Source organism: Cebus imitator, unplaced genomic scaffold (assembly GCF_001604975.1).
Source record: "Cebus imitator isolate Cc_AM_T3 unplaced genomic scaffold, Cebus_imitator-1.0 Scaffold123, whole genome shotgun sequence".
Lineage (NCBI taxonomy): Eukaryota > Metazoa > Chordata > Mammalia > Primates > Cebidae > Cebus > Cebus imitator.
This window is the reverse complement of record NW_016107438.1, coordinates 863,145-889,945: the sequence shown is the minus strand read 5'-3', so window position 1 is coordinate 889,945 and position 26,801 is coordinate 863,145. Positions and strand designations below refer to the sequence as shown.

The 26,801-nt window shown below is 39.3% G+C and overlaps 1 protein-coding gene across 2 annotated transcripts in view; it reads right to left on the bottom strand.

The window, feature by feature from the left end:
* Positions 1-26,801, bottom strand: part of FRAS1 (Fraser extracellular matrix complex subunit 1) — a 460,089-nt gene that overhangs the window by 381,550 nt on the left and 51,738 nt on the right. The gene's annotated exons all lie outside the window — the stretch shown is intronic.

Genomic DNA, 26,801 nt, shown 5'->3' with positions numbered 1-26,801 from the left:
AAAATTGGCTCTGGCGTTGATCAACAAACATTTCATTTTTGAATCCCAAATAAATACAGTATAGTTCAGTGTTTGTGAGCACGGTACACCTTTAGTTAGAAAAACTCATTAATCATAAAACCAACTATCTCATCAGTGGTGGTGAAAAATTTCAGAGCAATCTTCACTTTAGACAACTTGAAGTATTCTATTCCCCAGACTCAGTGGAATCCCCTAAAAAGTCCTGACCAAACAAACTTAGTAAATTTTATAAAGTTGGCCTCTGGCATAAGACAATGAAATGCAAAATGAAATAAAAATTCTGTAAGCAGTGGGTGTCCCCAAGATCAACAATGTTTAAAAGACCTCAATAAGAAATCCAATGGTTACATGCAAACATCTTTCTGCACTCAGAGCATAAATCACTTCTCTTACAGGCTTAGTGTCAGGGTTCTAGTTAATCATTCGGCTGTAGCAAACACTAAAAGCAATCAATCTCACAGGCTTTGGAATTTGTATAAAGACTTGCTGTCTTTACAAGCTAGTTTCCCCCAGTCTGGATACTTTTAACTTTTCCCTCTGTAGCTAAAAGTTAACCAAAGTGATCCATCCTATCTTCAACCAACAGGCTGCCCTTTGATTTAGTAAAGTAAAAACAGGCCCTTTTAAAAAGGACAAATGAAAGGTGTTTCCGCTTCCAAATTATATGCCAAGGAGAAGCCCTTTATAATGTCTAAATTCTATTTAAAGACAAAGAAAGATAACCTCTTAACATTGCAGTTGAAAAGATATGCTGTCTAGACCACTGTTTTCCAATCTGTGTTCTGGGAAGATGCCAAGCAATTCGAAATGTTGGGGAAAGACCAAAAGTGGACCAAAAAGCCCTGCTTTTATCTGCTTTAGGGAAATAGTAAGAGATTTCACTGGAAAAATAGGTTCCCCTTCTAAAAGAAGTTTGAAAACTACTTATCTTGTCCAAAGTTTAGCACTCTTGCTTAAAGGCAGCCTAAAACTGACATTTCAATTTCCTTTGGGAGTATGCAAGCTCTTCCTGAGATGGGCTTTACAACCTCTGGGGCCTTCCTCCTGCCTGAGAAAACAGGCAAAGCTGCTGGAACCAGCCCCTGTGCTAACAACGTAAAAAGAGAGTGAGCAGCATTATTGACCTTGAAAATTCTCACAGTGCAGTATCTTGATTTTCTGCTTCATTATGTCCAATCTAAGGATTTGCCACTGATATACCCAACCTCCCACTCACTTGTCCATGCTCCACTGCCTCTTGGAGCCACCACTGCATTTCTGACTTTGGTGAACACAAAAATACATATCACCCCTTATAGCCAAGAGGTTGAAGGGAGGTGCCGATGGTGACAGACAACTGTATTCCCAGGCTCTCACCAGCTTGCTTTCTCAGGGTTGCAAAACTGAGCCTCCTCCAGGTAACACCAGCTGAAGTATGAGACTGGCTAACTGCCTGTCTTGAGGAATGTTGTCTGAGAAAGAGAGGAAAGTATATGAGAAAATCAATGAAGAATGGAATATCCCTAAGATGGACTATCACTTAGCCATTTAAAGGAATGAGTTAACTGTGTGTAGTGATGCAAAAAGAACTCCAAAATATATTATCAAGTGAAAAGGCTAAAATATACATATACTATATGCCCATTCAAGGAAAAAAGATATCCATGTATACATATATGGATGTGTTCACATGGAAAATGTCTAGAGGGAGACTCAAGAATCAGTAGGGGGTGTTTCCTGTGAAGAGTGAGACTGACGCTGGTGGGACAGTCCACAGTGCACTGTGTAACTTTTTGTTCTGCTGGAATATTTTACTATGAGTATGTATTGGCCTAAAATAATTTTTGTAATACAACCAGAGATTGAGAAAAGCAAAATTCTCAGCAAATAGAGCTTAACATGAAGAAAGAACCAATAAATACACATACAAAAGCCAGATATTCAAAAGCCAACTGCACATTCACTGCCAAGAATGCTCAGACCCCGGATCCAGTAACCAAAACATGGCACTCACTGTGGGCCCTTCACTCTGTGGGTATGGCCCCAGCTCTGCCATTTCCAGGATCATGCTATTACCAGTGACTCTCCTAAGGGGATTGCGGGGAAAGCCAAAATACAAAAAAAGGGTAATATGGTTCCAAGTCTGGTGCTTTATTCAGCACATAAAGAAACAGCAATATTGAAATAGCTCTCCCCAAAGAAAGACTATGAATTACAGTCTTTGTCTGAAAGTTTTTAAAAGAAGACTATTTCTCAAGCCCATGTTTCAAACTAAAACTATTATTCACAGGAGGGTTGGGGTCCTTCTGCTGCCAATCAGGAAAAGGTCTCATTTTCACTTGATAAAACAAAAGCCACATGGATTTTGCTGATGTATGCCTCTCTGCAACTTCACGGTACTTTCAGAAACCTTGTGTATTCACAGTTACTATGATTCACAATAATAAATACTACTGAGAAAAGTAGGATGGATCCACTTAAAAATGGTACCTACTGAAAGACCTTGAGTAATTCGTCAGGTTATTGAACATCAATGACTCTAGTGATCACCCAAATTCTTAAAACAGGGGAACTTGATGCTTTAGATATATTTTGACATAAGTAATTAAGATCAGATACATAATTAATAGCTCTGTAGCATATAAAAATTGAAGTGTTAATTTAGAAGCTCAAGAATGCTTACGAAATCTCAATTCACTGATAAAGTTAATTTTTTAAATTTTCTTACATAATTGTAACAAGCTTGTTTAAAAATCCCTTTGGATCTTCTCTACCCTAAGTTGCCACTGACTATAAAGAATTTAAAGTATTCAGTTGTAATGTTATATTGAGTTCTTTCATTATACATTGTGGTTTCAGCTGAAATTTGAGCAGAGAACCGGCTGTTTTCTTAAGTTCAATAGTTAACTCTGTGGTCTTGGACAACTAACAGCCTTCCCTGAGCTTAATTTCTTCATCAATAAAATTTAAAATTTCAATCAGATGGTCCTTCAGCTACTTTTCAGCTCCAAAAGTGTATGATTCTATGAGTCTCTGTAGCATATTACTCACCAATGTAAAAAGCAGTCATTTCTCTACTCCAAAAAACAAAACAAAAAACAAAAACCAACAATCCCAAATAACTCCTCATTTCTAGAAGCTGTTCTCTTGTTCTGTAGAAGGGAAGACTTTGAGATTTGGAGTGAACAAGTGACATTTTGTTCACATACTATTCCAGACAACAACGCTGCTTTTAATTTTTGATTATTTCCAAGGTCACTTCCAGATTAAACTACCTCCACATGTCAGAAAAATTCTCATGATAAGCAATTAGATTTAAGTTTTCCAGAAACCCCCAACCCAGAAAGCACCACAATAATCAGGCTACTGAGCACAAATGTTCCAACTAATGCTCAGCCTTTCTTGGACATACCCTCACCATGCAATCTAGTCCCCAGGGTATCTCTAACATCTTCATAATAACGCTTATCTAAAACATATCTAGTGACAAGCGTTGCTCACATTATCCCATTCCACACAATCCTTGCAGCAACTCAATAGGACAGACATAATGTCCTAGTTTCAAACATAAGAAAGCATAACTAGTAAGCGCAGAACTGGAAGATAGCTCATTTCCTTGTTGGACAGTCTCCACTCTCCTTACAGGTTCCACTTGCCCTTAATTGGTCCCTTCCTCAGGGTCAGGTCTAAGGCTAAGGCCTTTTACATGTGTCACCACATTTAAACCAGTATGTGATAAGTCCTACAATTATGTCTATGTTATAGATGGGGAAACTGAGACTCAGAGAGGAAACATGGCTTCCCCTCAGAGACTACTAACAGCAAAGCTAGAATTAAAGCCAAGTTTAACGGATTCTGAAGCCTGTATGATTTCATTACGGAAGATGACCTCCCTTCCAGGAACTCAGCTCCATAACTATTCATTCCCTGTACATGCAAAATTGCTTTGTCAATGCATCATACTTTTCTTTCTTTAAAGTGGGAATCCGTGAGACTGTAAACTCTTTCGTTGTTTTTTTGTTTTTTGGTGGGGTGGGGCAGGCAGGACAGGGTCTCACTCTGTTACCCAGGGTGGTCCTATCATGGCTTACTGAAGCCTTGAATTCTGGGACTCATGTGATTCTCCTACTTCAGCCTCACAGGCAGCTGTGACCACAGGCACTTACCATCACACCTGATGATTTTTCTCACTTTATGCAGAGACAAGGATTCCCCATGTTGCCCAAGCTGGTCTCAAACTCTTTGGGCTAAACTGATCCTCCCGCTTCAGCCTCCCAAAGTACTGGGATTATAGGAATGAGCTAGCATGCCCTAGAACTGTAAACTCTTTAAGCTGACAAAAATCATACGTTGTTCGACTTTGAATTCAAAGGAACCAAAACATTGCCGCATAATAGTGGTCAATTCATCTTCACTGAAATCATTAGCTAAGAATGAAAACAAACTTGTACCACCTTTAATCCCTAAGTCACAATCTTCTACTAGAAATTTCCTGATATGGAAATTAAAAGAAAGAAAGAATGAGTGAACAAATGAAATATTTTGTAGGACCCAAATTTTAGTTGATGATTGAACAAAAACCTATTAGAAGGACAGAATAAACCATAATGGAAATGAAAATACTTTCATTCTCCTTTCCATTGAGTGCAAAAGAAATCTAATCCCTTATTTGATACAGCAAGACCAAATGGTAGAGCTAAATCTGGTTAAAATATGAAAAATTACATTGGCAATTTATTTTATAGTAAATATTTGCTGAATTGAGCCAAAAAAATCGCCAATGTCTTTTTTGGCAAATATCAGTGGTTTCCAGATCCACTTAGACCACACATTACCAGAGGTCCTTGGGATAAAAGGAAAGCCCTGACTCAGTTTCTGGTTTCAGTCCCCATGGAAAATCTACAGCACAAAGACAGGCAGCACTCCCTCAACAAAAACCTTTCCACCTCCCCTTCTTTCCTTTTTTTCCTTTCAGCTCCTTTATTACTTTGCCTCCTTGTACACCAAGTACTTTAGAAGGTGATAGAAATAAAAATAAAAATTAATTAATTAATTAAAACCTGCAGAAATAAAGATTGTTGTGCTAAGACTTTGAGTGAAACACTGTGGATGAAACACAGATTATCATCTCTATCTTTTCCTGAAGCCTCACTGAAGGAAAAGGAAAGGGATAAGAGTATACAAATGCATAGAGGAAGCAACGACTGCAGGTGACAGATAACATCATTTTTAAATATAGAAAGTAGACAGACCAGCCGGGCACGGTGGCTCAAGCCTGTAATCCCAGCACTTTGGGAGGCCGAGGCGGGTGGATCACGAGGTCAAGAGATCGAGACCATCCTGGTCAACATGGTGAAACCCCGTCTCTACTAAAAAAAAAAATACAAAAAATTAGCTGGGCATGGTGGCACGTGCCTGTAATCCCAGCTACTCAGGAGGCTGAGGCAGGAGAATTGCCTGAACCCGGGAGACGGAGGTTGCAGTGAGCCGAGATCGCACCATTGCACTCCACCCTGGGTAACAAGAGCGAAACTCCGTCTCAAAAAAACAAACAAAACAAACAACAAAAAAAGTTCAACTCAGTTGGGCCTTTTCTCCTAATCAAATAAAAAGGTTACCAAATGAATGAATTAAAGGGTGCTGGGGGCCAAATTCACTTATAACAATATAGTTCGCCAATGTCTCTAGATAAAAAAATCTCACCCAATAGCCCAAATAATTTAAGTAATAACTTCTGACAACTAGGTAAGCTAAGCGGAGACAGGAGGATTGATGCATTATGAAGCTGTTTTATATTTTATCTCACAAATACTAATAATATTGTTCACAGAGGTTTTTTTTAAATCTTAAAGAAATTATCTAATTTGTGCTAATGCAACATTCAGTGCTTAGCACATTCTCAACATTCTATAACCCAGACTCTTTTCCACTAATGATGCATCCCACTGTGGAATACTGGCTATATTTGGGGTATTTCAGATTCCAAGAAAGAGTTATTAGAAAGAAAAGGGTAAACTGGTAGAAGTAAGAGTTGAAAGGTAAAAAGGAGTCCCAAAGATAAAAACAAATCAAAGTTCTTAGGTCTCCTGCAAATTGCTTTTTTATACTTAACAACAGCTAAAAAGTCCTAATTTGTAGGAGGGAAAGCCCAAATATAACACTGGAGAAAAACTTTGGAGAATGATATTATCATACACACCATCAAATTTCCCTCCTCAATCAATAGTCTGCTAAGCGTTCATTTATTGGCTATGCCCCAGTTTCTTCATTCCTCTGTATCCTTGCTTGTCATACTGTCACAACCCAAGGTCCTTCTTCTCAGCCCATAGTGTCAAGAGCTGCCTGCCAGCCTGCCCAAGGCTGGCACTGTACTACTCCACCATCAGTGACTGCCTACAGAAGGCAGCACATCATTTCAGAAGGGGCTGGAAACTTACCTCCAAATAATGCGGTAGGATATTCCCAAACGAAGCAAGTCTGTGAGCCCAAAGTTGTAAGCTCTCAGTAAGCTGGATCATTCTAATTTAAATACACAGATGTGCAGATCTGCAGTGCACATGCATGTGAGCACATGTACACACACACAAACAAAGAACAGTCTTATTAATCCCAGGTACCAGAAGTTAGAGAGATCCTCAGGATTCAGTAAGTGTTCACTAATTTAAGACTAAGAAAGATCAACTTAAAAAAAAATAAAGCTACAATATAATAGCAACTTATATAATATCAGCTAACATTTGTCAAATTTGCCTTGTATCATACTCTGATACAAGGCAAGCATTGTGCTAAGTGAGGAACCCACCTTATCTTATATGCATTCATGTTCTCATGCACAGATTTATCTCATTTAATTCTCAGAACAACTGTAGAAGAGAGATACTGAAATACCTATCATTTATAAAGACAGAAACTGAGACTCAGAGAGATTAAGTCACTTGTCCAGGAACACACAATGGTAAGTGGCAGGGAATTATTATGTAATAGTTGTGATCTTCTTATCAAGGCTTGAAAACCAGTCATGATTATGAAAACAGGTAGCAATAACATACAGTTAAGAGAAATTGCATAACCCTCTGGATATATTTCTCTACACAGATCCTGGATGAAAGTCCAGGCTTATCAGTAATATTGCTGATTCCTGGGTTACTTTTTCCGGATCTTCTGACTGTATCCTCACCAGATATTGGCATTAGGCCCAGCCCTCCAGAAACAACTGAGTTCTTGCCCTGGACCTAAATGCTGTCTATGGCCATCCTTACTTTTCTTAGCTAAGCTCCACATTTGGGTAAAATAGGACTATGAACTATAGTGCTCTTTACTAGATGTGCCGATCATTATCACTACTCAAAATGAGAGCAATTGCAAAAATCAAGTGATGCTCAATCTGGCACCAGAGCCTTCAACACCACTGGTTATGAAGGTTTCTGCAGGCAAGAAATTAGAGGCAGATCCAACCCTTGGCCTAAAAGCACGTGCAGAAGAAAGGCAAGCTCCTGGTAGGGGAGTCCAGTTGGAAGCTTCCATCTTAGATTAAACCAGGGCACACTGGGTGCACCCAACCACTAATAACACAAACTTATTGCCCACTTACTACTAGCAACAAATACCATTCATCTGGCCTTCTGTATGTGCACTTCATTAAGCATTTTATACTATTGCCTGTATTAACTCTTAAAGCAATAAATAAAACACACTTCATTAAGCATTTTATACTATTGCCTGTATTAACTCTTAAAGCAATACTTATCCCCATTTAACAGATAAGAATTCAGAAGCACAGAGAGCCTTAGTAATGTGTCCAAGGTGACACCGACACAGGCTTAGAACTCAATGCATCCTAACTCCAAAGCACGTGCTATTAACCATGATTCACATTGCTGCACACACATACCTAAATTCAGATGCTGAAGTTCATCTCTCCTTCACAGAGTAAGTGAAGAGACACCCAACAATGCCAAGACAACACACCAGATGTGAGGCACTTTCTTCTGGGGCTCCATGCAGCCTCCCCAGACAGTACTTGAAGTTTCCCTTGTCAATCACCTCCATTTCTGAGAGAGGGCACTATTATCACTCATAAATCAATAATTATGACATTATTAATATAATTAGGATGGTAATTATTTTTAAAAAACAAAAAACATAGAATCTTCCTAAGAAAAGCTATACAATCATTCTCTTCTATTCATTGTATCTAAGAGAAAAAATATATATGTACATATATTTATATACACACACCAACACAGAAGTATACATACATAATTAAGGAAGTTATTTTACTTAACATTTAACAAGAATTATTCAAATAATCGCCTGGAACCAACAGGGTCTACAAAGAGCCTCTGGACAATTGACTATGATCATATAGGCAGTGGCCTTAGACCATCATAAGTTTCACGTCTTTTCTTTACCTGAGGGAAAAAAATGAATCAAAGGACGATGAAAGCCAGGTAAGTATCATTCAGCCCTATTTAGGTTCAGTGAAAAACACAACCAGGTGGGTGATTCTTAGGTCAGGATTTTGAGATATAGTATTAAGTCTATTTCCCTTCGAGAGCTTTCCTTGCTGAAGAAGGACTTGTTTCAGATGGCACAGTGCCAGTGGTCTCAGGCCCTGTATGTGCTGGTGCCCAATCCTCTGTGAAGGCTTCTCATGGAGTCTCATTCACCCCTGTATCCCAAAACCGAGCACGGTGCTGGCACACAGAAGGTATCCCAAAAGCACTTACGGCACGAGGAATTAAACTGATAGAGTGGGGAAGCTCACACTGGAAGAGCTATTTAGTGTCATCATCTCCATTGTGCTTCAATGTCAGCATAACAGCTCTAAGAAGTCTTGTGAGAACTCTCTCAATGGTACACAAAAGGGCAGGACATCAGGGTAGTATGTTTAAGACTTGGGTTCTTCTGAACTCTAGCTCAAAAATCTCCTCTGCCATTAACTGTGTGGCTTTGACGTGTCCCACAATCTCTTTGAGCCTCTTCCTCATTCAAGAAATGGAGAGACTAGACTGCGAGCTGTCTAAAGTTGCTTCCAACTCTAAAGCACTATAATCCTACTTCGCTTACCATCAGTCTCAGGCCAATACCTCCCTTTGCATGCCGCAAGTTTTATTAGTTTAAAAAGTATACAGTTGATCCTCATTACACATATATTCTGTAATTGGGAATTCTCCTAGTGGCTGAAATGTATTTGTAACCCCCAAATTAATATTTATAATGCATTCACGGTCATTGAAGAACATGCACAGAGCAGTAAAATCATTGAGTCACCCAAATGCACACGTTCCCAGCAGAGGTCAAACGAGTTACTGCTCTCCAGTTTCAGCTCCCATACTGTAGGCAAGTGTCCTTTTCACAGGCTATTCAGTGCCCTGTTTTTCACATTGTTGTGCTTTCTGTGTGACTTCACTCTTAAAATGGCCCATCCACACAGTGCTGCAGTGCTGTCTACTGTTCCTAAGTGCAAGAAGGCTGTGATATGTCTTATAGAAAAAACACATATGTTAGATATGCTTCACTCAGCCATGAGTTACAGTGCTGTTAGCCGTGAGTTCAAAGGTGTGAATCAACAACATATATTAAGTAAGGTGTCTTAAAACAGAGGCACACATAAAACACAGTTAGGTATTGATCAGCTGATGGAAATGTTGAGATCAGAGGCTCACAGGAGAATCCTAAGCTTATATTTTCCCTAGGAACAACAGTTCAGTATTTGTTAATTCAATGTTCATGGCAATTTTATAGAACATGACTATTGCAAATAATGAGACTACTGCAATTAAGAGTATACCCTCAGTCTGGACTTCCACATACAATTGTGTGGAAATGTAAATGACACTCCCAAGAGTTGTGCGGTGAACAATCTGCCCAATCATATGCAGTAGTGGTGTACTTGAGATATGGTCTTGTTGGAATGGACAATAGAGAGAAAAACAAAATGGAAACGTCTATCCTTAGCATACCTGAAGTTAAAAACTCTTCCAGCACTCATGATGAAATTATTGCACATGACCTAGACTCCTGACATGAGTGAACCCATTTAGGAACCTGGGTGCCTCCTGAAATGCGTTTCCTCTATCCCTCTTATGCTTACGTAAGTATTCTGAATTTTGCAAGAAACAGCCCAAGTACTTCCATGCTTTCTCTGCAGATCAGTTTGTAACTGTCATTAATAATTTCAAATGATGCCCCCATGAGAAAGTTCTCCACAATCTACTGCAGAAACACAGGCCACTAACAATAAATAATTCATGCAGGCACCTGAAACTCCTACTAGGAAGATATACTGGGAGATTTTCTGAAAGGAGAAGGAACACAGAGGCAGGAGAACAAAAAAGAAAAAAAAAAAAAACAGGGAAAAAAAGAAAAGAGGCAAGAATGTAAGAGGAAGATTGACTATGATGGCCAGAGTTTTAGAAATAAATGCAACTTCAGAAAGGCCTAAGCAAGGCCAATCAAGATTTTTTTTAATTTGCAAATGCACGGGGAAGTTTTGAGCTTATCTCTCTTTCGTAATATGGTTTGCTACTGTATATCTCAAATAAACAGTCAGCCCCATCACATCATTGATGATATAACAATTTTATACAATTAAACCCCATCAACACGCAATTGTCCTTTGAAGCTGTTAGGACTCGGATTAAAAAAAAAAGAAGAAGAACATTATTTTTAGACTTCTGAACTCAGTCAGGCATGAGGGTTTAAATCTTACATCACTTAACTAGATGGCTGCCAGTAAGTAGCACAGAACACATCTCACAGAAACTCTTTTTGGGTTATCTATCATGAAAGGAGTGATTCAGGCAGGAGAAAGAAAAGAGAACAGCAATTTTCTTTCGAGTTTCTCAGGCTTCCCACTTTTCTTCTCTCATTGCCAGGTAATGAATCAATGACATTCTAGAGACCAAAACTAATCCTATAAGTAAAAATGATGTGATTACAGGCCCAGCACTTAGAAGCCATAGTGATATCTCATTGACATGAGAAGAAGAGTGACAGGAAAATAAACCTGAGTAAATGGACAGCAGATGAAGAAAAAAATCTGTAAGGCCGAAATCTACACCAAGGGAAGGTCCTCAGGCACATTTAAAGAGATGCTACTGCTAGAGTCTCCAGCAGCTTTAAGACCACAGAATACACATCACAACACATGCCTAACATATCTAAAAGGCAATCTTGTTAGCTATGTGCTATAGGAACCAGTCAAGTCGTCCTCACTACATGAACACCTATAACAAAATCTTGACTTCTGAGTTCATTATTTCTGAGAAAAGGAATAATAAAATATTTTATTTTAAAAAGGGGGGGAAAAAAAACAAATACTTGCAACAGCATGTTAGAGAATACCATGCCCTCCCAGAGGTGTGGTTCAGAAATCCTTCACATCAAATATTAAAAATGCGTGTACAGGCTGGGCGCAGTGGCTCATGCCTGTAATCCCAGCATTTTGGGAGGCTGAGGCAGGAAGATCCCTTGAGGTCGGGAGTTTCAGACCAGACTGGCCAACACGGCAAAACCCTATCTCTACTAAAAATACAAAACTTAGTTGGGCATCGTGGCACGCACCTGTAATTCCAGTTACTCAGAGGCTGAGGAACAAGAATTGCTTAAACCTGGGAGGGAGAGGCTACAGTGAGCCGAGATCATACCACTGCACTCCAGCCTGAGTGACAGAGCAAGACTCTGTCTCAAAAAAAACACACAAAAAACAAAAAGTATGCCCAGATTTGGAAGCAACCTGAGTGTCCATCAACAGATGAATGGATAAATAAAACTGCTAATTATACAAGTGGAGTACTAACTATTTGGCCATAAAGAAGAATGAGATTCAGTCATTCGCAACAACATGGATGGAACTGGAGGTCATCATGCTATGTAAAATACTCCAGGCACAGAAAGACAAACATTGCATGTTCTCACTTATTTCTGGGACCAAAAAAATCAAAACAATTGAACTCATGGAGATAGAAAACAGAAAGATGGTTACCAGAGGCTGGGAAAGGAAGTGGGGTAGGAACGAGGTGGGGATAGTTAATGAGTACAAAAAGATAGAATGAATAAATAAGACCTGGTATTTATCAGCACAATAGAGTCACTATGGTTTATAATAATTCAATTGTACATCTTAAAATAACTTTAAAAATATAATTAGATTGTGTGTAACACAAAGGATAAATGTTTGAGGGAATGAATACCCCATTTCCCATGATGTAATTATTACACATTGCCTGCCTGTATCAAAACGTCTCATGTACCCCATAAATATATACACCTGCTATATATCCACAAAATTTTTACTGCATATTTTCCTTAAAAATATGCCTGTGTAAGATGAGCAAGGTAAAAAAAAAAATGATACAAAGCCAATCCAGGACTAAAGGTCTGAAGATATATATGTTTCTGTTGTCATCACTGATCAAGTGAGTCGCTTAATATTGCTCTTTCCTTTAAAGCACAAAGGAATCACAGGCCTTGAAAGGATCTTTTGGGTCATCACCTAATCCAAACTTTTTACTTGACTGTGAATCCTCAGTGTATACCTGTGGTGAGGGAGCTGAGACAGGTTATAGCAGTAGTCTACAAAAACATAAAATGGGTGTGAGAAGGCCAACTCTATTTCCTCCCACTGTTTTGAATCTTATCTGGATTTGTGTTCATCTGACACTTCTGCTCTCAGTCTATCATCCTGTCTAGTGCTGGCATCTCTGCATACAAACTGTGGGCCCCTGTAAAGTTAATTCAGTGACATTCCTGCTAACACCATTATCTTCCTCATATGCTTGCTGCAGGTACTTGCTGCACAGCTCCCCACAAGTTACTAGATCTGGATCAGCCCAAATTCTGATCTCTCAGGGGTGCTGCACACTATTAGGCACACCCCACATACCCTTATGGTGGACTGCACTTCAGATTTGTGATTTTCCATCTCAGCTGTATTCCTGATCAGGTCACTCATCCTTTTATTTGTCTTTGGTCTTCTCCCTCTGCCTGAGTTCTACCTTCAAGGTGAAACAGTTGGGGCTGCCTATTCAAAGTCAGAAAGAAAGAGGTTTTGAGGGCTGGATCCTGCCATGAATTTCTTACCGAAAAACATATTTGCAAAACTGTTGAGCTGTGGAAAGACGAGAGCTAGAGTCAGGAAGTAGCATGGTGGTTCAAGAGGTAGAGAAGTTGATTATACACCTAACTGGAGGGGTTTCGGCTGAACTTATATATAAAAGAGGCCTGAGAAGTCAGAAACTGAGACGTTAGAGAGAACCAAATATGGTATAGGCCAGCAGACAACTCCTCTAAATGTGTAAACACGCAGAACCATTCCTTCCATGCAGGCCCAGCATCTCCCTTGGAGGTGAACCAAAGCACTCTAGAAACCCTCCCACTCCACTCAGTGACCCTTCCCATCTTCAATAACCCTCTACAAACTTTTCAGCATCATGTGAAAACCACCCAAACTCTTCTGAACCTACCACCATATCTTCTTTGTTCTTTCTTAGTGAAAAGGACATTCCTCCTTCTGTCCCAGGAAAATCTCTCTGCGTCTGCTCTCCAACTATGCCCTCCTGCCTCAGGAAAAATCAGAGTGAATCTACAACTCCTGTCTCTTGCATCTCCCAACACTCCTTTTCCTCCTGCTGTTTGTCTGCTTGACTAAGTCAAAAAAGATGCTTACAATTCTGTAATGTTTAAATTGAGATGTCATTCATTTCATAAACATTCACTATGGGCTTATCATGAGCACTGCATTGCTGGACTGAAAGCTCTGAATATGTGGTGCTATTGTTTAAATTGCTAGAGACAGTTTTTGGGTTTTGTTTTTGCTTTTTGTTTTAAGAAAGGGCAGATTATGGGCCACCAAACAGTGACCTGATTTCGTGTATAAACACTAACCTAATTCTCAATTGAAATAGATATGTAGTTATCTTCTTAGCCAAACCTGAAGTAAAAGTCAATAGTACTGGCTACCCTTCCTGGCTTCTATGTCCTCTGCAGGAGAGGTCCTTGTCTGTACAAAAACACTTAATAATGGGAAACCTGGCAAAAGAAAAATACCAAAAACATGAATCAGCATTGACAGGACACCAGCCTTACAGACCTCAACCATACACAGTAAGCAAGAACAAAGGAATTTTAACATTTACAGGCCAAGATTGGGACCATACTAAAATAAAGCAGGGTTTTAACGGCTTATTTAGTGAGTACATTTAATAAAACAAACTATCCCCATGGAGATGGTCCCAGGTACCTATTTATCAGAAGCTGCTTAAATCCATGCAGAAGCTATTACCCAGTTCTTGATTTAGAACTCTAGTTAATACTGGCAAAAATAATTTCAGATTTTCCCATTCTTGTAGGATACATGCCTGAATAATTCATTAATAATTGACTTCTTTTTTCTTCCCACTTGATTCTATGCTACAGTCACTTAACACCACTGGGCTGCCTGGCACGATGCTCAAATGCTCCAGTGTTCTTTGCACATACATTTCAGCCCTGTAAAATCGCTTGGAAGGACACACATCCTCCTAATACTCACATATCATCTTCTTCTCCAAGTGGCACAAATTGAGGTTTCAAGAAAGTGGACTAGTTTTGACTTCTGTCCACGCTGCTTTTATTATAAAGACTTAGTACACACATTTTTAACACCACAGTCATTCCTCCCAGCAGACTACATAGTTCCTCTATAATCATAAAGATGCAAACGCATTCCTCATTTTCTATCTAAAGAAATAGTATAACTTTATAGGTATGGGTGAGAATGGAGAAGCGGAGGGAAAAAGAAAAATAAAGAGTGTGGATGGGGTGGGGGAGTCTCAAGGAACGCTGTGCTGAAAGAAAAAGGCTGATACTGTAGAGCTGTGCCTGCCTGGATCAAATAGGTCTAGCTGACAAGAGGTGTCCTGTAGATTTAAACTTCTATATCAACTCTCAAATCATACGTGATTAAATATATATATGTGCTTATATATATATGTGTCTCTCTCTATATATGTATATATAGATCTCAGAATCAGAATTCTAATGCTGAAATGATGAATTATTTTCCTTTGAAAAAATATTTCCCCCAAGGCACAATGAAAGCAGATGAGAATGTGGCAAATCTTTCAAAATGTGCATATCTTAAGAAAATATATAATTTTTAGTTCATGTGTTAATAATACCTGGAAGAAGTCAGAAAATATCAGAACCAAGGACTTGATTTATTTGGTATTCCAGCTTGATGGCTAGTGGAAATAATAGCTATTAACACTAAAGCCTCAAGCAAACTTTCTCGACTTTGTCCTTTCTCCAATTTTATATTTGGGCTTTCTCTCCTACAAGTTATGACTTTTTAGCTATAGTTAAGTAAAAGAGCAATTTGTAGAAGACCTAAGAACACTGATTTATCTTTGAAACTTCTTTTTACCTTTCAACTGTTACTTCCACAAGTTTACCCTTTTCTCTCTAATAACTCTTCTTAGAATCTTAGAGTGTTTCTCTGTAAGCTTCCTGAAGATAGGGACAAGTCTGTCTCCAAATCCTTAGTGCCTGGATTGGGGTAGACATTCAATAATTGACTATGCATGAATGGGGTTAAAGAATAATTGAATATTAAGTTGATCAGGCTTTTGGAGGTGATTACAATTCTCACAATTTCAAACTTTTGAGACAGAAAAATGAGGGGGAAAAAAGTTGATTCTGGAAGCAGGGGAGCCCAAAAAATGTATAAGTTCTGATCTGACCAGACTCAACTAATACCATTACTGCTAGCAATAAGTATGCGGTGCTGACTTTGTGATCAGTACTACGAAAGCCATTAAACATACACAAATGAAGTTGTTAGTTCCTATATTCCTATAATCTACCCTATATTTCTACCTGAAGCTTAAAGCAGTCATTCCAGTTCAGAATTTACTGAACATTTTGTATGTGCCAAATGCTGTACCAGATACTGTGTACATGATTTTTAAAAAGTCACTGTTAATAAGGAGCTTAAAACTGGAAGGTATGACAGAAATAGAAACAAAAACCCAGCACTACATGCATTCATAGAAGTAAGTGCAAGAGAGAGAAGAAGAGCAAGAAGGGATTGATGCTATCTTTAACGGTGGGGGGAAAGCACTGTATGGAAAACAACCTGGGCAAAGTTTTGTTTGAAGATCAATCAGAGCTGCCAGTGAAGCACAGTGTGGATGAGCAGACCAGCAATCCAGTCCAGGAGCCAAGCAGCAAGAGACACTGAGTAAGAAGCAGCCTCAAATTGGGACAGGGGGCAGTGGCAACAAGAAGTTGCCAGATTGGAAAATTAGAGAGAGAAAAGAGTGGGAAGTGAGAGCTGAGAAAATGGAGAATTGGGAAGAAACTAGATTAGGATGAGTCTTGGCAAACAAGCTAAGGTATTTGGGGCTTAGCCTCAGATCAATGCTCAGATCAATGAAGGACCACTAAGAGTTTAGGCAAGAGAAGGTAAAGAGGTCAATTTTAGAAGGGTCATATTGGTTGAAAATACTCTTGATTGCCCAGGGTTCTGAATTTTCCTTCTCCAGACTCTGAAAGTCTTTATTGCATCAGTCAACCTGGCTCTGAGCTACCTTGTTCTGTATATGTGCAAGTCTTAATTCCCTAATTAAATTTCACACACCAGGGGGCCATGGCCACTTCTCAAATCGTTTCTGTATTGCCCATGGATTTATCACAATATGCCCAATTCAGTACCTGCATCTAAGATTTTTCTCCTCAACTCTATACCCTAAAATGCAATCATGTAATCAACATATTCCCACAAAGGCAGCTTTTCAAAAACTTACTTCATCATCCTTCCTCTAAACCCACTCCTCTTCCTGTGTTCCTTTTTTCTTGTTTGTTTGTTTTTTTGTTTTTTGTTTTTTTGTAAATGGTATCACTATTCACCCAGTTGGCCCAAGTCTAGAAACCTGAAAGTCATCCTTAATTCCTCTTCAATTACCAAGTCTTACTGACCTTATTTCCTAAATATCTCTCAAATCCCTCATCTTCTCCACCCTGGTGCTACCTCCTGGTTAATACCAGTATCATTCACGCTTGCCCCATCCAATATGTTATCCAGGCTATGGCCAGAACACTGATATCTTTATAAAGCCAAAAATCTAATGACATCTCTCCCCAGAGCAAAACTCTATAATAATTTCTGTTTCCCAGAGATAGAGTCCAAAGCCCTTAAAAGGACTTTAATCCCTCATTAGAAAGCCCAGGATTATCGCTTTAGGCTCCTCTCTGACCATTTCACTCCTCCCATTCCACATTCGGGCCATACTGAAATCCTTTCAATTCCTCCAATATGTTATTCATTCCTCTCTTTCTCTCTCCCACTCACTCCACTCCCACCCATTCCTTATCCATTGTGTTTCATAATTGTTTTTGGAGTCATGTCTCCGTCACGATTCTCGGTTCCATGAACACAGGATTATGTATGTCTGGTTCACTACACTAAAGAACAAGACCATCAGGCCGGGCGCAGTGGCTCAAGCCTGTAATCCCAGCACTTTGGGAGGCCAAGGCGGGTGGATCACGAGGTCAAGAGATCGAGACCATCCTGGTCAACATGGTGAAACCCCGTCTCTACTAAAAATACAAAAAATTAGCTGGGCATGGTGGCGCTTGCCTGTAATCCCAGCTACTCAGGAGGCTGAGGCAGGAGAATTGCCTGAACCCAGGAGGCGGAGGTTGCGGTGAGCTGAGATCGCGCCATTGCACTCCCGCCTGGGTAACATGAGCGAAACTCTGTCTCAAAAAAAAAAAAAAAAAAAAACAAGAACATCAAAGTGCTGTCCTGGTGCCTAGTACAATACTGGGCACATACTAGAGGCTTAATCAATATTTTCTGAATTCACAAATGAATAAATGGTTGGGGTTCATTCTGAATGACTTTGTTATCTTCAGGCTATCATGTCAAGATTCCATTAATTTGCCTGTAATTGAAACAAAAACTTTAACTAAAACAAAATAAATCTATTCTAGAGGTACACATATACATGTAAAGTTGGTTAGTGGCACTCTATATCAATAACACTTTCTTCCTTTGTCCTCTCACTTATTACATGATCTATGATTAGACAAGTGATATGATTAAAAGTATAAACACTTAAATTGCACAATGTGCTGGATTAAAAAATAAAACAAAAGATTAGGATGAGATTTGGGAAAGGGAGGGTGGGCTGGTCTAGCACTCATAGACAAAAAACAAGAATTTTCAACACAAAGAATATCAAGAATGTCCTGTACCATACACCTATTATTCTGCCAAAACAATTGCTATACACAGATGTAGTTCTTGTCCTTTATGGATCTAGAGTCTTGACTGTAGAGTCTAAAACAAACATATACCAAGGCCACATCAACGTCTTTACCTTTGGGCCCCCAAAATTTACTATCCAAGAGCTATTCCTATACCAACTGCCAATAGGAGACTATTCTGTGTGAAATTCACCATGTGTGCTAAGAGACAGCCAAGTCTTCTGCACTGCTTTAAATAGGCACACCATAGCTGCTTTACTGCAAAACACACACGGTCCAGTCTAAAATAAAGCTCAAGCATAACCAAAGAAGTCCTTGTTTATATAATACATCTGAAGAGTAGCAAGGAGTCAGATAAAACACCCCTTGCCTACAACCTAGCATAGGGTTAAATCTCCCAGGCCAGGCTGGCTAATCCCTGCACTATATTAAGTGCTTTCCCAGGCTGTGTCAAGAGGCACATAGACAGAATGTGCTTGATTACATTACTTGTTGACTGAGGCCCTGTGGACTCATCAAAGGAAGGAATGCAGCCCAGCACTGTGCCAACACCCCTCACCCTAATGAGGGTTCCCACTGGGTTACAAAGGCCCCTCTTAGTGCCAACGAGTACTCTCAGTATGTGGGGGGCTTGCTTCAAGAAATTTAAACTCCAGAAAAGATTAAATATCTACAATTAGTCAGGGAACAAATAGTTCAAAGAAACTTGTTTTACTTTAACCTACCCTATTAAGCAGTAATTTTAACCAGATCTCTTTCTATCCTTAAAATGATAGGAAAAAGTGTATACATGGCTTATTGCTTCAAGGAGAAAGATCACATCAGGCTCACCACTGGAATACTCAGGTTCCCGAGAAGGCTGATTTGATAGTAAGACTGGCTGAGAGGTTTCTGAACTGTCATTGCATTCTCACAGAGATCTGGTAGCCATGACAGGTAAGTGCTAAAGCATCAAAGGTCCATTCTATCTAAAGCTCTCTGGCTGTCTGCCTTGATCTCTTCCTTGATATGTGTTGTGGTTAAGAAGCTACGTTTCAATTTCCCACAAAGTGGCAAAGCCATCAAGCCAACGCCAGACCCACTGTAACTCCATATCTCCCACTTGTATCACCACCCCAGATTTGGTCCAAACCTAGGTTTCAAGCCCATCTGTAGCAAAATTTTAATTCAGTTGAGACTACCTGAAGGAAAGCCTAGGAACTGGGCTTACGTGTCCTAAGACTCTAAGATTTACAGGCACTGAATCATTATGGGATAGACCCCTAAAGTCTGCAACCTACAAGAGTGTGCTCAATCCTTCACTGACATAATCCTGACATTACTGTGGTCAGCCACACTACCAAATGGCCTCCTCTTGAACAAGACTGGCCTGTGCTGTGGTTCTCCACACAGGCCCCTTATCCCCAGAGCCTGGCTGGTCTAGACTCCAATGGAGAATAAGTCAGAACTAAGAGGGGCTTCTCCTCCTTACAACTTCTTACCACAGGACTGTCATGCCTGTATAGAGATCTGATGGAGATTTGCTAGACCCAAGAAAAATATGAAAGGTATTCTGATAATCTCAGAAATAAGCCTTATTTAGAATACATACTACTTTTGGACAACTCTCAGTTAAACCTCAGATATAAGCCCATATGTGGAATAAGCCCATAACATGGCACAGGTGAGAATGATTCTCACCCTGCTGCCAATATTCCAGAGGAGTTATTTTGCTATTTGAACTCACATAAACAAGGTTTGTTGTTGTTGTTGTTGTTTTGTTATTTATGGGGAAAACTATTTCTTCACATTCAAGACATTTGGCACATATGTTGGTCAGAAAAAATCAGTGCGCATTTTAAAGAAACCAAACATGCTGCCAATTCCAAAATAAACACTGTTTTCAGAACAATGGGAGAAATTAGTCAGGATACTGTAACTTGTTCAAATATGCTCTAGGCACAAAAGAGTTAAGAGTCTGAGATACATCCATTCATAACTTTAAAAGATTCTCCCCCATAGATCTGATTAAGACAAAAGAACAAGAAGCAAACAAAGAGACATATTTTACAATTCTGTTTCACTTCTGTAGACAAGCAGGGAAAACACAGAGAGAAGGAGTTCCCTTTGTCTCCATGTAGTAACATTTGTGGCTTCTGGAAGGCATGATCTGAACCATGCAATTATACCAGTTGTAAGTCAAGAGGTTTTGCTTGCTTAGTAATGTTCTCCAAAGCGGAGTTTTCCATACATTGGTCTATGAACCAGTATAAGAATCACCTGAGAGGCTTTTTAAAAGTAAAATTCAAGACCCCACTCTCATCTCACTGAATTAGCTTTCTCAGAATTGTGTTCCATGCCTGAGTTTTTTATAAATTCCCTAATAAACTATAAGGTAAAGTCAGGATTAGGCACTATTACCCCATGTTTTTGGCAGCACTATGCACAATAGCCAAGCTATAGAATCAATCTAAGTGTTCAACAACACATGAATGGATAAAGAAAATGTGATATATATATACAATGGAATACTATTAATATTCAGGCATAAAAAGAATTAAATCCTGTCATCCACAGCAAAATAGGTGGAATTAGAGGACACTATGTTAAGTGAAATAAGCCAGGAACAGAAAGTAAAACACCTCATATTCTCACTCATATGTGGGGGGAATAAGTTGATCTCATAGAGATCAAAAGTAGGATAAAGAATACTAACATCTGGGAAGGCTAAGGGAAGGAAAACACAGGGAGAAATTTGTTAAAGGATATAAAATTACACCTAGATAGGAGAAGGAAGTTCTAATGTGTTCTATCACTGTAGGATGACTATAGTTAGCAATAATACATATTTTTTAAAAGCTAGAAGGAGGATATTCAGTGTTCCTAACACAAAGAAGTGATAAATGTTTGAGATGATGGATATTCTAATTACCATGATCCGATCACTACACATTATATGTATTAAAATATCATTACATACCTCATTAATAGCTATAATTTTTTTAAAGAGCACAAAAAGATCATGTATATACTGGAAAAAAATATTTGCAACTCACATATTCTATAAGAGTTGCATACACAATAAAAATAAATAAATAAATAAAAATAAAATGCCTAACCTTAACTTACTGACGTAGCTTTGTTAGACACTATTAGAAATATAATTAAATGAGAAAGAGGTTCCAAGATGGCCGAATAGGAACAGCTCTGGAGTGCAATTCCCAGTGAGAGGGTGAGTGATCACCGCATTTCCAAACGAGTTATTACTGCCCACAGACCAGGAGATTCCCAGGCTGAAAAGTGCCATGAGTTTCCAGCATAGCCGTTTCAGCCAGTGCAGCAGGTCTTGGCACAAAAATTCACACAAATCTGGGTGGCCATTCCAACTGGTACCTAGAATCCCTGGGAGACAGAGCGGCCCATTCAACTAAAAACAGGGGGGCTGAAACAGGGAGCCAGGTGATCTGGCTCAGCAGGTCCCACCCATCACAAAGACCAGCAATCTGAAAAGCTCTCGGTTGAGAGTTTCACAGCAAGCGCAGCTGGACCTGGGATGGTCCAGCTCTGTGGTGAGAAGGGTGTCCGCCATTGTGGAGGCAGTCCACCACTATAGAGGCAGTCCACCATTACTGAGGCAATCTTCCATAACTGAGGCAGACCACATTACCAAGGCAGTTCTAACTATACCTCTACAAAAAAACTGCAAGGTAGTTCACACAGCAGCTGGGCAGAGCCTACAGCAGCTCAGCAACACCTCTCCTGGCAGACTATGAGTAGGCGGGCAGGGCAGTTCTGAAAAAAGGCAGCAGCACATCAGGAACTTATAAATAAAGCCCCACCTTCCCAGGACAGAGCACCTGGGAAAAAAGGCAGTTATGAGTTCCGATGCAGCAGACTTAAACGTACCTGCCAAGCAACTCTGAAAGAAACCATGGAGCTCACAGTTCAGCACTTGAGCTCCTATAAAGGACAGACTGTCTCCTAAAGCAGCTGCCCAACTCCTGTACATCCAAAAAGACACCTCATAAAGGAGAGCTCAGGCTGACATCTGGTGGATATCCTTCTGGGATAAGATAACAGAAGAAGAAACTGTCAGCAACCCTTACTGTTCTGCAGCTGCTGCAAGTGATCCCCAGGCAAGCAGGGTCTGGAGTGGACCTCCAGCAGGCCTACAGCAGAGGGGCCTCTTAGAAGGAAAACTAAAAAACAGAAATAACCTCATCATCAACAAAAAGGACATCCACTCAGAGAACCCATCTGAAAGTCACCAACTACAAAGATCACAGGTAGATAAATCCATGAAAACAGGAAGAAACCAGAGCAAAAGGGATGAAAACACCCAAAATCAGAATGAATCTCTAGCTCTAAGGGATTAAAACTCCTCACCAACAAGGGAACAGGATTGAGAATGAGTATGTTAAATTTACAGAAACAGGCTTCAGAAGGTGGGTAATAACAAACTTCTGTGAGCTAAAAGAACATGTTCCAACACAATGCAAAAAAAAACTAAGAACCTTAAAAAAAAGGTTCAAGGAAATGCTAACGAGAATAAACAGCTTACAGAGGAATATAAATGAATTGATGGAGATGAAAAACACAACACGAGAACTTCGTGAGGCATACACAAGTTTCAATAGCCAAATCGACCAAGCAGAAGAAAGGATATCAGAGATTGAAGATCAACTCAATGAAATAAAACGAGAAGGCAAGATTAGAGAAAAGAGAGTGAAAAGAGATGAACAAAGCCTCCAAAAAACATGGGATTATGTGAAAAGACCTAATCTATGTTTGATAGGTGTACCTGAATGTGGCAGAGAGAATGAATCCAAGCTGGAAACGACTCTTCAGCATACTATCCAGGAGAACTTCCCCAATCTAGCAAGAGAGGCCAAGATTCAAGTCCAGGAAATACAGAGAACACCACAAAGGTATTTCTCAAGAAGAGCAACTCCAAAGCACATAATCATCAGATTCACCAGGGTTGAAATGAAGGAAAAAACGCTAAGGGCAACCAGAGAGAAAGGTTGAGTTACCCACAAAGGAAAGTCCACCAGACTCACAGCAGATTCTCAGCAGAAACCCTACAAGCCAGAAGAGAGTGGGGGCCAATATTCAACACCCTTAAAGAAAAGAACTTTCAACCTAGAATTTCATATCCAGCTAAACTAAGCATCATAAACAAAGGAGAAATAAAATCCTTTAACAAATAAGCAATTGCTAACAAATTTTGTCACCACCAGGCTGGCCTTACAAGAACTCCTAAAAGAAGCACTAAACATACAAAGGAACAACCAGTACCAGCCAATCTGAAAACATACCAAACGGTAAAGAGCATCGACACAATGAAGAAACCGCATCAGCTAACAGGCAAAACAATCAGCTAGCATCAAAATAGCAGGATCAAATTCACACATAACAATATAAACCTTAAATGTAAATGGGCTAAATGCCCCAATCAAAAGACACAGACTGGAAAATTGGATAAAAAGTCAAGACTGATCGGTGTGCTGTATCCGGGAAACCCATCTCACATGCAAAGACACAATAGGCTCAAAATAAAGGGATGGAGGAAGATTTACCAAGCAAATGGAGATCAAAAAAAAAGCAGGAGTTACAATCCTAGTCTCTGACAAAATATACTTTAACCCAGCAAAGATCAAAAGAGACAAAGAAGGACATTCCATAATGGTGAAAGGATCAATGCAACAAGAAGAGCTAACAATCCTAAATATATGTGCACCCAATAAAGGAACACCCAGATACATAAAGCAAGTTCTTAATGACCTACAAAGAGACTTAGACTCCCACTCAATAATAGTGGGAGCCCTTAACACTCCAATGTCAATATTAGACAGATCAATGAGACAGAAAATTAACAAAGATATACAGGACTTCCATTCAGACCTGAACCAAGCAAACCTAATAGACATTTACAGAACTATCCACCCCAAATCCACAGAATATATATTCTTCTCAGCACCACATCACACCTACTCTAAAATTGACCACATAATTGGAAGTAAATCACTCCTCAGCCAATGCAAAAGAATGGAAATCATAACAAAAAGTCTCTTGGACCACAGTGCAATCAAATTAGAACTGAGGATTAAGAAACTCACTCAGAACCATACAACTTCATGGAAACTAAGGCTCTTAAATGTTGACTGGATAAACAATGAAATGAAGGCAGAAATAAAGATGTTCTTCGAATGAGAACGAAGATACAACGTACCAGAATCTCTGGGACACATTTAAAGCAGTGTCTAGAGGAATAAATGCCCACATGAGAAGCAAGGAAAGATCTAAAATTAATACCCTATTATCAAAATTGAAAGAGCTAAAGGAGTAAGATCAAAAAAACTCAGAAGCTAGCAGAAGACAAGAAATAACTAAGATCAGAGCAGAACTAAAGGAGAGAGAGACACAAAAAAAACCCTTCAAAAAATAAATAAATCCAGAAGCTGGTTTTTTGAAAAGATCAACAAAATAGACAGACAGCTCGCCAGATTAATGAAAAAGAAAACAGAATAATCAAATAGATGCAATAAAAATTAATAAAGGGGATATCACCACTGATTTCACAGAAATACACACTACCATCAGAGATTACTACAAACAACTTTATGAATATAAACCAGTAAACCTGGAAGAAATAGATAAATTCCTGGACACTTGCACTCTCCCAAGCCTAAACCAGGAAGAAGTCAAAACTCTGAATAGACCAATAACAAGGACTGAAGTTGAGGCACCAGTTAATAGCCTACCAACCAATAAAAGCCCAGGTCCAGATGGGTACACAGCCGAATTCTACCAGACGTACAAAGAGGAGCTGGTACCACTCCTTCTGAAACTATTCCAAACAATCCAAAAAGAGGGAATCCTTCCCAAATCATTTTATGAGACCAACATCATCCTGATACCAAAACCCAGCAGAGACTCAACAAAAAAAAAGAAAAATTCAGGCCAATATCCATGATGAACATAGATGCAAAAATCTTCAATAAAATACTGGCAAACTCATTGCAACAGCACATCAAAAAGCTTATCCATCATGATCAAGTAGGCTTCATCCTGCGGATGCAAGGCTGGTTCAGCATATGCAAGTCTATAAATGTAATCCACTACATAAACAGAACCAAAGACAAAAACCATACGATTATCTCAATAGATGCAGAGAAGGCATTTGACAAAATTCAACAGCGCTTTATGCTAAAAACTCTCAATAAACTAGGTATCAACAGAACATAGCTCAAAATAATAAAAGCTATTTACAAAAAACCCACAGCCAACATCATACTGAATGGGCAAAAACTGGAAGCATTCCCTTTGAAATCTGGCACTAGACAACAATGCCCTCTCTCACCACTCCTATTTAATATAGTATTGGAAGTTCTAGCCAGAGCAATCAGGCAAGAAAAAGAAATAAAGGGTATTCAATCAGGAAAGGAGGAAGTGAAATTGTCTCTATTTGCAGACAACACAATTGTATATTTAGAAGACACCATCGTCTCAGCCCAAAATCTCCTGAAACTGATAAGCAACTTCAGCAAAGTCTCAGGATACAAAATCAATGTGCAGAAATCACAAGCATTCCTATACACCAATAACAGACTTAAAGAGAGCCAAATCAAGAACAAACTGCCATTCACAATTGCTACAAAAAGAATAAAATACCCAGTAATACAACTAACAAAGGATGTAAAGGACCTCTTCAAGGAGAACTACAAACCACTGCTCAATGAAATAAGACAAAACACAAACAGATGGGAAAACATTCCATGTTCATGGTTAGGAAGAATCAATATTGTGAAAATGGCCATACTGCCCAAAGTAATTTACAGATTCAACGCTATACCCATCAAGCTACCTATGACCCTCTTCACAGAACTGGAAAAAAACACCTTAAAATTCATATGGAACCAAAAGAGAGCCCGCATAGCCAATTCAATTCTACGCAAAAATAACAAAGCGGGAGGCATCACACTACCTGACTTCAAACTATACTACAAGGCTACAGTAATCAAAGCAGCATGATACTGGTACCAAAACAGAGGTATAGGCCAATGGAACAGAACAGAGGCCTCAGAGGCAATGCCACACATCTACAACCATCTGATCTTTGATAAACCTGATAAGAACAAGCAATGGGGAAAGGATTCTCTGTTTAATAAATGGTGATGGGAAAACTGGCTAGCCATGTGCAGAAAGGAGAAACTGGACCCCCTTCCTGACACCTTACACTAAAATTAACTCCAGATGGATTAAGGATTTAAACATAAGACCTAACACCATAAGAACCCTAGAAGAAAACCTGGACAAAACCATTCAGGACATAGGCATAGGCAAGGACTTCACGACTAAAACACCAAAAGCATTGGCAACAAAAGCCATAATTGACAAGTGGGATCTAATTAAACTCCAAAGCTTCTGTACAGCAAAAGAAACAATCATTAGAGTGAACTAGCAACTAACAGAATGGGAAAAAATTTTTTGCAATCTACCCATCTGACAAAGGGCTAATATCCAGAATCTACAAAGAACTAAAACAGATTTACAAGAAAAAAAAC